Source organism: Carcharhinus amblyrhynchos, unplaced genomic scaffold (assembly GCF_965287045.1).
Source record: "Carcharhinus amblyrhynchos unplaced genomic scaffold, sCarAmb.v2.hapA scaffold_79, whole genome shotgun sequence".
Lineage (NCBI taxonomy): Eukaryota > Metazoa > Chordata > Chondrichthyes > Carcharhiniformes > Carcharhinidae > Carcharhinus > Carcharhinus amblyrhynchos.
The window spans coordinates 257837-270869 of NW_027649819.1; positions in this window are offsets into that span (position 1 = coordinate 257837).

Below are 13033 nucleotides of genomic sequence, written 5' to 3' on the forward strand. Positions count from 1 at the left end.
AGAACATAGAACATTACAGCGCAGTACAGGCCCTTCGGCCCTCGATGTTGCGCCGACCAGTGGAACCAATCTAATGACCCTCTAACCTAAACCATTCCAATGTTATCCATATGCCTATCCACTGACCATTTGAATGCCCTTAAAGTTGGCGAGTCCACAACTGCTGCAGACAGGGCATTCCACGCCCTTACTACCCTCTGAATAAAGAACCTATCTCTGACATCCCTCCTATAATTATCAGCCCTCAATTTAAAGTTATGTCTCCTCGTGTTATCCGTCACCACCCGAGGAAAAAGGCTCTCACTGTCCACCCTATCTAACCCTCTGATCACCGTGTATGCCTCGATTAGGTCACCTCTTAACCTTCTTCTCTCGAACGAAAACAACCTCAAGTCCCTCAGCCTTTCCTCACAAGACCTTCCCACCATACCAGGCAACATCCTGATAAACCTCCTCTGCACCCTTTCCAATGTCTCCAGATCTTCCTTATAATGCGGCGACCAGAACTGTACGCAATACTCCAAGTGCAGCCGCACCAGAGTTTTTTTACAACTGCGACATGACCTCACGGCTCTGAAATTCAATCCCTCTACCAATAAAAGCTAACACACCGTCCGCCTTCTTAACAACCTCATCAACCTGAGCGCCAACTTTCAGGGATCTATGCACATGTACACCGAGATCTCTCCGCTGATCCACACTACCAAGAGTCCTTCTGTTTGCCCTATATTCTGTACTCCTGTTACTCTTTCCAAAGTGAATCACCTCACACTTTTCCGCATTAATCTCCATTTGCCACCTCTCAGCCCAGCTCTGCAGCTTATCTGTGTCCCTCTACAAACCGTAATATCAATCCTCAATGTTTACAACTCCTCCGACTTTAGTGTCATCAGCAAATTTACTAACCCATCCTTCTACACCCTCATCTAGGTCATTTATAGAAAGGACAAACAGCAGTAGCTCCAAAACAGATCCCTGCGGTACACCACTAGTAACTGAACTCCAGGTTGAATATTTCCCATCAACCACCACACTCTGTCTTCTATCAGCTAGCCAATTCCTGATCCAAATTGCTAAATCACCTTCCATCCCATGCAACCGTATTTTCTGCAGTAATGTGCATGGAAACCAAAACAACTGATGATGCACCTTGTGAGCATCGTGATGTCCGTGTGCTCCTGTTGGAACTGCAATCCAGCAAGGAGAATGCATCCTGGGGAGATATGATGTGGAGTTGCCAGCATTGGACTGGGGTAGGCACAGTAAGTAGTGTCAGAACATCACGTTAAAGTCGAACAGGTTTATTTGGTAGCACGGGGTTTCAGAACACCGTTCCTTCATCAGGTGATAAAGAAGCGGTGCTCCAAAAGCTTGTGCTATCAAATACCACTTGACAACAAGGCAGCACACAGAGTCGTAGAATCAGAGAGATTTACAGCATGGGAATCTCGCCTTTTGACCCAACTTTATGTCACTTCTTTTTAACCAGTAAAGTCGTCTCATTTACATGCATTTGGCCCTTATGCTTCTCGACCCATCTGAACCACGTAATTGTCTAAACACTTTTTAAAAGACAAAATTGTATCCAGTTCTGTCTCTGGCAGCAGCTCACTCCAGCCAATCACCACCTCCCCCTACCCCCCCCATGAAATATTTTGCCCCTGTGAACCCTTTCGAATCTCTCCCCTCTCAACTTAAACCTTTGTCCTCTATTTTGGACTCCCCTTCATTTGGGAAAATGTTTTGACTCTCGAGCTGATCAATGCTCTCCATTCATTTATAGTCATCTATAAGATCACTCCGAAGTCTCCGACGCTCCAGAAAAAAAAGTCCCAGTCTATCCAGCCTCTCGGTATGATGCAAACCAACAATCCCGGGAGTATAGGTTTATGGACGAAAAGGGATTGGTATAGGCTAGTGGGTCATTGTTTTTGTAACTGGTCGGCGCAACATCGTGGGCCGAAGGGCCTGTTCTGCGCTGTAATGTTCTATGTTCTATGTTCTATGTTCTACCCTCCTTTTTTTTGCACTCTTTCTAGTTTAATAATATACTTTGCATAATAGGGTGACCCGAACTGTACACAGTATTCCAAGTGTGGCCTTACCATTGTCTAGCACAACTTCAACAAGACGTCCAAACTCCTGTATTTAATGTTCTGACCAATGAAACCAAGAATGACAAATGCCTTATTCACCTCGCTGTACACCTGTGACTGCACCTTCAAGGAGCTATGAACCTGTACCTCTACAATTCTTTGTTCGATAATAACCCTCAACGCCCGACATTAGCTGAGTAAATCCTGCCCTGGTTCAATCTCCCAAAATGCAGTACCTCACATTTAGTGAAATTAAACTCCATCTGTCATTCATCAGCCCACTTGCCTCATCGATCAAGATCCTTGTAATCTTAGACAAAATTTTTCACTGTCCATGAAACCACCAATCTTGATGTCATCTGCAAACTTACTAGTCATAGGACATAGAACATAGAACACTACAGCACAAACAGGCCCTTCGGCCCACAAGTTGCGCCGACCACATCACCTACCAACCTACAGACCTATCTATAACCCTCAATCTCATTAAACCCCATTTACTCATCCAGAAGTCTTTTAAAAGACCCCAGCGAGTTCGCCTCCACCACCACTGACGGCAGCCGATTCCATTCACTCACCACCCTCTGAGTGAAAAACTTACCCCTAACATCACTTCTGAACCTCCCTCCCCGCACCTTAAATCTGTGTCCTCTCGTAGCGACCATTTCAAACCGGGGAAATAGCCTCTGAGAGTCCACCCTATCTATTCCTCTCAACATTTTGTAAACTTCTATCAGGTCGCCTCTCAACCTTCGTCTCTCCAGGGAAAAGAGTCCCAGCTCCCTCAACCTAACTTCATAAGGCATGCCTCCCAGTCCAGGCAACATCCTTGTAAATCTCCTCTGCACCCTTTCAATAGCTTCTACATCTTTCCTATAGTGAGGCGACCAGAACTGCGCACAATACTCCAAATGAGGCCTGACAAGGGTCTTATAAAGTTCCAGCATTACCTCCCGACTCCTAAACTCAATCCCTCGATTAATGAAGGCCAGTACACCATACGCCTTCTTGACCACCTCCTCCACCTGCGAGGCCGATTTAAGAGTCCTGTGGACCCGGACCCCAAGATCCTTCTGCTCCTCAACACTACTCAGACTTCTGCCCTTAATAGTGTACTCGTTCATCCCGTTGGTTCTGCCAAAATGGACGACAACACATTTATCCGCGTTGAAGTCCATCTGCCACTTCTCCGCCCAGTCCTGCATCCTATCTATGTCCTGCTGCAACTTTTGCCATCCTTCCAGATCATCCACAACACCACCGACCTTCGTGTCATCAGCGAACTTACTTACCCATCCCTCCACTTCCTCATCCAGGTCATTTATGAAAATGACAAACAACAAGGGTCCCAGAACAGATCCTTGAGGCACTCCGCTGGTGACTGACCTCCGTTCAGAAAAAGCCCCATCCACAACCACTCTCTGCCTTCTGCAGGCAAGCCAGTTCTGGATCCACAAGGCCAAAGGCCCTTGGATCCCATGCCCTCTCACCTTCTCAAGAAGTCTTGCATGGGGGACCTTATCAAACGCCTTGCTGAAGTCCATGTACACTACGTCCACGGCACTTCCTTCGTCAATGTGTTCAGTCACATTATCGAAGAACTCAACTAGGCTTGTAAGGCACGACCTGCCCTTGACAAATCCATGCTGACTATTCCTGATCATGTCAAACCTCTCCAAATGTTCGTAAATCTTGTCCCTCAGAAGCCTCTCCATCAGCTTACCAACCACTGAGGTCAGACTCACCGGTCGGTAATTTCCCGGGCTATCTCTGTTCCCTTTCTTAAAAATAGGAACTACATCCGCAATCCTCCAATCCTCTGGAACCTCTCCCGTCTCCATTGACGACGCAAAGATCATCGCCAGGGGTTCTGCAATCTCTTCCCTCGCCTCCCACAGTATCCTGGGGTACATCCCATCTGGTCCCGGCGACTTATCTACCTTGATAGAATTCAAAAGTTCCAACACATCCTCCTCCTTAATATTCACGTACTCAATCCTTTCCATCTGCTGCAAATCCATAACAAAATCTCCCAGATCGGCTTCCACCGTGAATACTGAGGCGAAGTACTCGTTAAGCACCTCCGCCATTTCTTCTGGTTCCACACAAACCTTTCCCCCCTCACCTTTTATCGGTCCTATCCCTTCTCTTCTTATCCTTTTACCTTTCACATATTTATAGAAGGCCTTGGGATTCTCCTTAATCTTACTCGCCAAGGTCTTCTCATGACCCCTTCTGGCTCTCCTAATTTCCCTTTTAAGTTCCCTCCTACAGTCCTTATACTCCTCAAGATCTTTAACATCTCCTAATTCCCTGAACCTCTTGTACACCTTCCTTTTCTTCCTGACTAGGTTCAACACATCCTTTGTGCACCACGGTTCCCTCGACCCACCAAAACCCCCTCGTCTCATCGGAACGTTGTCATTCAGAGCTCCAGACACACATTCCTTGAATATCTGCCACCTTCCTTCGGTACTTTTCCCTAAGAACGCCTCCTTCCAGTTTATTTGTCCAAGTAACTTCCTGACTTCTTCGTATCTCCCCTTACCCCAGACAAACACCTTCCTAGCCTGCCTGATCCTATCTCGTTCCAACGCAATTGTGAAGGAGATAGAATTATGGTCACCATATCCAAGATGCTCTCCTACCGAAAGATCTGTCACCTGCCCTGGTTCATTCGCCAGTACCAGGTCAAGTACAGCCTCTCCCCTCGTAGGCTTGTCCACATACTGCGTCAGGAAACCCTCCTGAACACACCTAACAAACTCCTCCCCATCCAAACCCCTTACCCTAGGGATATTCCAGTCGATGTTTGGGAAATTGAAGTCTCCCATCACGACAACTCTGTTATTAAAACATCTCTCCAGAATCTGTTTCCCTATTTGCACTTCAACTTCCCTGTCACTATTGGGCGGCCTATAGATTACACCCAGCAAAGTTTTTGACCCTTTGCTGTTCCTAACTTCCACCCACAGAGATTCTGTAGACAATCCCTCCACGACATCCTCTTTCTCTGTAGCCATGACACTATCCCTGATCAACAGTGCCACGCCACCACCCCTTCTGCCACCCTCCCTGTCCTTCCTGAAGCACCTGAAGCCTGGCACCTGAAGTACCCAGTCCTGTCCCTGAGACATCCAAGTCTCCGTAATGGCCACCACATCACAATCCCAAACAGCTATCCACGCCCTAAGCTCATCTACCTTATTCACTATACTCCTTGCATTAAAATATATACACTTCAGCCCCTCAGTCTGGGCATTTCCCATCTCCACCACCTGTCTAACCTCCCTCGCATACTGCCTGCGGTCCTCCCCTACCTGGGAGCGAACCTCCTCCGTCCCAGTTTCCCCAACACAGTTCCCTCCCCCCATCCTTTCTAGTTTAAAGTCCCCCCGGTAGCCTTAGCCAGTCTTCCCGCCAAGATACTAGTCCCCCTGGTATTTAAGTGCCACCCGTCCCTACTATAGAGGTCCCACCTACCCCTAAAGAGGTCCCAGTGATCTAGGAACCGAAATCCCTGCCCTCTACACCAGTCCCTCAGCCACGCATTCACCCTCCACCTCATTTCATTTCTTCCCTCATTCTCCCTTGGCACAGGCAGCAATCCTGAGATTACTACCTTCGCTTTTCTCTTCCTCAGCTGCCTACCCAGTTCCCTATAGTCCTTTTTCACAAGTGCCTCCCTCTTCTTACCTACATCAGTAGTACCTATATGTACTACTACCTCCGGTTCCTCACCCTCCCCTTTCAGGATGTCTGGGACCCGCCCAGAGACATCCTGGATCCCAGCCCCAGGGAGACAAACCACCATCCGCGACTCCCTTCTACGTCCACAAAAACGCCTGTCTGCGCCCCTCACTGTGGAGTCCCCTATTAATACTACCTTTCTGCTTCCCTTTTTGATTTTTTGGCTCACTGGCTCAGCTCCAGAGAGCTGGCCATCGCTTCCTCCCTCAGATGAGCTGTCCCCCCCAGTAGTACTCAGGCCAGAGTACTTATTTTGAAGGGGGACATCCACCGGAGTGCTCCCCATCACCCGTGTTTTCCCCTTCCTAATGGTAACCCAAGTGCCCTCATCCCGTTGCCCTGGTGTGACTACCTGCTGGTAGCTCCTTTCTATAACGTCCTCACTCTCCCTAACTAGCCGAAGGTCCTCGAGCTGCATTTGCAGCTCCTTAACCTGGTTTCGTAGGGCCTGCAACTCCACACACCGAGCACAGGTGTGGATGTCTGGCAGGCCAGGAGCCTCCAAGACCTCCCACATGTTGCATTGGCAACAACATACAGGTCTCACACTCATATTTACCCCTTATAGCAACCCAAAGGGAAAAAGGAAAAAAAAACTTACAACTTACCTTATCTCTTTGGCCCTGTGAGCCAATGCACTTACAGCACACACAAATACAAAAGCAGTCTTACCAGCTCTCAGACAGAGCCCCTCTCTCTCTCTCTCTCTTTTTTTTAGGTTAGGGGAGGGGGGAGGGCTGGGATACTCTACCCGTGTAGAGTATCGGGAAACCCCTCCGGTCTAATTTATAGTCGGGTAAAAAAAAAACGCGACCCGAGTGCCCTCGCAACTACTTCCGGGGTCAAACCGGGGTCAAACTTTAAAAAAAACAATCAAAAAAAACCCACTAAAAAATAAAGTTAGTTTCTAAAAGAAAAAGTCACTTTTACTCACCCACAGCTCTCCACTCTCAAATCGCAGCCTCTCTGCAATGCTCCCACGGAACAATGAGGCTGGACCCCCGAGGTGAGTAAACTTTTAAAGGTGTAAAAAAAAAACGCGACCCGAGTGCCCTCGCAACTACTTCCGGGGTCAAACCGGGGTCAAACTTAAAAAAAAACAATCAAAAAAACCCACTAAAACATAAAGTTAGTTTCTAAAAGAAAAAGTCACTTTTACTCACCCACAGCTCTCCACTCTCAAATCTCAGCCTCTCTTCAATGCTCCCACGGAACAATGAGTCATGCCTCCTATATTATCATCCAAAGCATTCATATATGTGGCAAATAACAGTGGACCTGCAATTTCGTCCCTGGCATCCCACAATGTCCTGGGATACATTTAATCTGGTCCCGGTGATTTATCTATCTTGATGCGCATGATGACTTTCAGCACCTCCATTTCTGTTATATGTACACTGCTCAAGATATCACTATTTATTTCCCCAAGTTCCCTAACATCAATACTTTTCTCAACGGTGAATACTAACAAGAAACATTCATTTAGGATCTCGCCCATTTCTTGTGAATCTGCCCATAGGTGACATTTTTGATCCTTAAGAGATCCTATCCTCTTCCTAGTTTCTCTTTCCCTCTTCATGTATTTGTAGAAGCTGTTTGGACTGTGGCATCAGCTAGCTCTAATACAACTGGAGGCAAAGGGAAACAGGCGGATAACATTCTATTAGTAGGAGTCAGACCTGGCACAATGGAAAATGGTTGTGGCTTTTTCTTTGAGTTGAAACATTCGACCCCAAGGTCATTGCTGCCCGCCTTCCTCACGCTAGTGCCAGAGGCGCAATCATCAGAAGCTGCTTCAAGTATGACCGCTTTCCTATGGAAATATTGAAAACGGAGTTTTCCGCTGATCAATGCAGAATGCCAGACTCATTCACAACTCCACTGATATTGAAGCATTCCGAGTTTATAGGCAGCAGGACCAGCAACATTCAGGCTTAGACTGAAATATGACAGGTAACATTCTCACCACACACGCACCTATCTGCAGTCACATAGAATCCAATGATCTCCACTTGATGTAGAATGAATTGTCATCTCTGAAAGCGGCGCTGTCAATATCCTCTTGGTAACAATTTCCAAAAATGTAAACGGGGTCTGCGATCTAATTACTTTGGTTCCAAGAGCAGATCAGAGACTGTGAATTCTGTGCAGCGTAATTCCCCTCCTGAATCCATAAATCCTTTTCAACACTGGCAATCCACGGGTCAGGGTGTGATGGAATACTCTCCAAAACTTGGATGCTGTAATCTCCGGCAACGTTCAAGAAGTTCGACAAAATTAGGACAAAAATAAACGCGTGATTGGAATCCCATCCATCACATTTAGCATCAGCTTTCTCCATTAGCGACGCACAGTGATAGCAGTGTGTGACATCGACACTGCAGCAACTCACCAAGGCTCCTTCAACAGAACCTCCCAAACCCCCGAACTCTGCCCTCTGAAGGAGCAGGTTCAAAACATGCCCTGGATGATTCATGGTTAGGAAGTAACTTATTCGCTTGCAGTAATCTGGGAGCTTATTATTAAGGTAAGGGACAGCAAATTTAGAGGGGATTTGCGGAAAACACGAACGAGGTGGGAATCTGAGTTTCGCCACCTGAAAGATTGGTCGAGGCGGGAAACATTACATTTAATAAATAGGTAGATGAGCAAGTTATACACAATATCATACAAGGCAGTGGACCAATTGACGTATAAAATAATAGACAGGTGTTTGATAGTCGCTGCAGACACGATGGGCTGAACTGCCTCCTTCTGTGTTGCAAAATCTTTTACTTTAAGACAGAAACAAGCTTTTCTTTTGTCAAGTCACACCTCATCCTGACTTTAACCTGTTTGATCGTCCTTTCATTGCTGCTGGATCAAAGTCCTGGGACTTATTTCCTATCAGCACTGCAGGTTACCAGCATCCTATACGGCGAAAAGCTTCGCAATGCTGGTTCACTTTCACCTTTCCAAAGGCAACCGGTGAATGGGAATCTCATTGATCTAGCTTGTGAGTCTGACACACGTATTTCACAAAAAAGCGAGAACAAATGGATAGTTCCATAGAGTGGCTTCAACAACCGGAAGGAGTAAATAGGAAGAGAACAGTTACAATTGAGGACAAAATATCTAAAAAAAAGACCAATACAAAAACCTACCAGGGACAACGACAGCGGAAAGGACGGGATAATAAATCCGTTCAATACCAAAGAACAGAAATAGTATTTTGAATTCTGAAAGAAGATTATCATCCATCCTCCCTTTCTCTTTGGAAAAGCTAATTCCGATGGTAATGCTGTGGGTGTCAGAGCGAAAGCAGCTCCTTATCAATAGAAGAACTGAACTCTCCAGTGTTATATTTGACGTCCATGGAGACGGTGATTAGTTACAGTTACTGAACAAACAGTTCAATCTCGCGCAGACTCATCCAACCATTTTTTTGTGAGGACAATATTCCATTTGTTTTTCACTCAATGTTCCATTGAGTCGTTTAAGCAGGATAAGGGTGTAAAAGACAAAAATGGTATATGTTAAAAATATCAATTTCAACCAAATAAATGGGTCATTTAGTAATACAACGAAGAAAACAAGAGCATTAAGATGCGCCAAGAAGCAATATTATCTGATAGAATTTTTTTTTGCATTTTTGCTTATGAAGCAGAAGCAGAGAGAGAGAGAGACCAGGCCCAAAAACCAGGGAGTGAGGATTAAAAGTGAGGAGTGGGGAGGGGGTAGCGGGGTGTGTGGGGGGAGGGGGTGGGGGCGGTGGGTGTGGGTGTGAGGGGGAGCGGGACTGAGCTAAGAAGCTAGGTTTAACTGACAATGTACTTGCATTCATCTCTGGTTGCAAACTCTCCATGCTGGCTCAACTAGGTTCATAATAGTTCTGTTGGAAATGGGTTGCATTAGAATTTCGGAATTCCTCATATCCTGACCTGTTTTGTGCATTGGTTTCTGTGCATGGAGGAGAAGGGCATCTGTGTCTTTCCACACTCACTCCCTTTAGCAGTGTCCTGGTTCTTATCCCATAATTTATTTACACATACTTACTCACCCTGACTCACACACACATTTCAACTTACTTATTCATTCAGGCTCACTCAAAGGCTCTGATTGGATCACACACTCAGACTCACTCACCCAGACTCACTCACTCATCCTGTCTAACTTACACACTCAGACTCACTCACTCACTCAGAATCACTACTTCACCCTAACTCACTCACACACCCAGACTCACTCGCACAAGCTCACTCAAACACCCATACTCACTCACTCACCCAGACTCACTCACTCACTCAGAATCACTACTTCACCCGAACTCACTCACACACCCAGACTCACTCGCACAAGCTCACTCAAACACCCATACTCACTCACTCACCCAGACTCACTCACATAATCAGACTCACACCTTCACCCAGACTCACTTACATATCCAGACTCACTCACACATGCAGACTCACTCACTCAAGCAGATTTACACACACTCAGGCTCAGTCACTCACTCAACCAGACTCACTCGCATAACCAGACTCACCCCCTCACCCAGACTCACTTACACATCCAGACTCACTCACACATGCAGGCTCACTCACTCAAGCAGATTTACACACACTCAGGCTCAATCACTCACTCAACCAGACTCAGTGACACACCCAGTCTCTAGAACTTCTGCCGACGCACTCATAAACAAGGACTCACTCACTCACACAGACTCGCTCAGGCACAAAAACTCACTCACACACCCAGGTGCAGCGATAGTCATTATTTCAGAGTTTCAAACATGCTGAATCACTTACTCTGATACATTCACTCACAGACTCACTCTATCACTCAGAGGAAATCACTTACTCGGCCTCTGTTACTCACTCATTCACTGCCTCACTATTTCACTCACTTGGATCCGCTCACTCACTTACTCAGAAAAACTCAGTCAAACACTCATATATCATACGAGAGACAGAGCGATAGAAAATGAGTCCAACTCCCATACATATAGAATCTTAGAACAGATTCTATTCTATTCCAAGAATCCAAAGAGAGGGAATATTCGGCCTTTGTCTGTGTGTTGCCCTGTACAAGCTCTGTTCATCTCGTTTCTTTCCCAGTCATTGACTTATAATCCATCAGATCCTTTCTCTTCAGATGCCTTTCCCATTCCCCTTTGACAACCCTGATTTGATGTTGCCTCTGCCACACCCTCAGACAGTCCAGGTCCTAAAGACTCAGCACATTAAAAACTATCCTTCATTTCCCTGCCAATGGGAACGGTATTTCTTCAACTGCTCTTCTTAGGTAGCATTTACAAACCTATAACAGTTACCATCTAGAATGTCAGTGGCAGCTCATACATGGGGACACCAGTACCTGGAAGCCTCCCTCCAAGCCACACCCCATCCTGACTCGGAAATGTATTGCTGCTCCTTCACGGTCGCTGGGGTAAAATCCTGCCACTCCCTCCCTAACCGTTAAGCTAACAGCACTGTGGATGTACCTGCACCTCGGGGAATGCAGCGGTTCAAGAAAAAAGTTTATCACCTCATTGTCATGATCAATTGGAGATGGGGAATGAATGTTTGCCGAGCCAGTGAGCTCACCTCACATAAATAAATAAAACAAGTAAAAACTCGCAACCACAACCTGAGACTAACAGATACAGAATCAACCTCGCTCACATACATATGTTGGATACACAATGAATTCGCCAATCACACTCACTAACAGAGGGTGACATGAAGTCAAGATGAAGCGATAGTTATCCAGTTGCAGTTTAACCAGAGTTTTACACACGAACAGCGAACATCTCAACACAAAATGCAACATGTTAACCCGACACCGAACATCAGAGTATTTTTTTGCCGAACAGAAAACACCTTCACGGAGAATATTTCGACATAACAGGGAAAACGTTTACAGAGCAGGCGACATGTCAGCCGAACTGAGAAATATATTGACACGCAATGGGTCATATTTACACAGCCGGTCACACATTTACAACAACAGGGAAGAATTTTACACAACAGCATAAAACACTTCTCAACAACAGATAGAACAGATACAAAACAGGAAATATATTTACAAACAGGAAAACACGTTACACAATAACAGTGAACATCACTAAATAGCAGAGAGCACAGTTACAGAGCAGGAAATATATTTACAAACATATATTTTCAACACAAAATTCCTTTACATCAGTGACTGATTGTCCAATTCCGTGTCTGCTGGTTTCCTATCACTTCATCTGTCGTTACATGTTTGCAGACAATGTATCTTGCTACTTTTGTGTCTGTCTTTCTCTTTTCAATGCATTCTTGGTGTTGTGTAGTGGAATTATGTATCCAGACTTAATCTCCTGACGCTGCTGCTGGTGTGAAACAATCTAGAATTGAATACCTGACTGGCTGCATTTATAGACAGCAGGGCTTTATCGCTCCGTCGTAGAGCCGTGTAGCGGAAGCGTGCTGGGCCTAAAGGCCTGAGGTTTGTCAATCGAAATATTCTTCTGGTATTTCTATAAACAATAATGATAAAACCACTTCACTGCAAATGTGCAATATTTGTGAATTTTACGTGAAGATTATAGACAGGTAATTACACTGGTTGTCTTTTCCGTGAAATGCTTCAATCTGCAGTAAAACACTTTTATATCCACACAAGCTGCAAAGCCTTTGAAAATGCACCAGTACATATTAGTGAAGAAGCTAATGGTGTAAGGGCACAACTTCAGAATTTGTGGACAATGTGAAATTTGGAAACATTGTTACCTGCGAGGAAAATCGTGCAAAACTTCAAAAAGGAGATAAACAAGTTGTCGGAACGAGTGGACAAGTTGCAGATGAAATCCAAAGCAGAGGATTGTAAAGTGATTCATTCTCCTTGGAAGATTATAGGGAGATAACAAAAAGTAAAGGAGCAGACGGAACTAGTTGTGTATGTGTATCAGTCATTGGACAGACCAAGACAGGTGGAGGGATAGTTTAATAAAGCATTTTGAATTGTACCCTTTATTAACAGAGGCTTTGAGTGCATGAACAAGGAGGTTATATTCAAATGATCTAAAACACTAAAACATCCACAGCTGAAGTATTGTGTCCAATTCCGGAAGTCACACAATCGGAAGGATGTGAAGGCATTTGAGAGACTGCAGAAAAGGTTCATGGTATTGTTTGTAGGACTGAGAAACTTCACTAATGAGA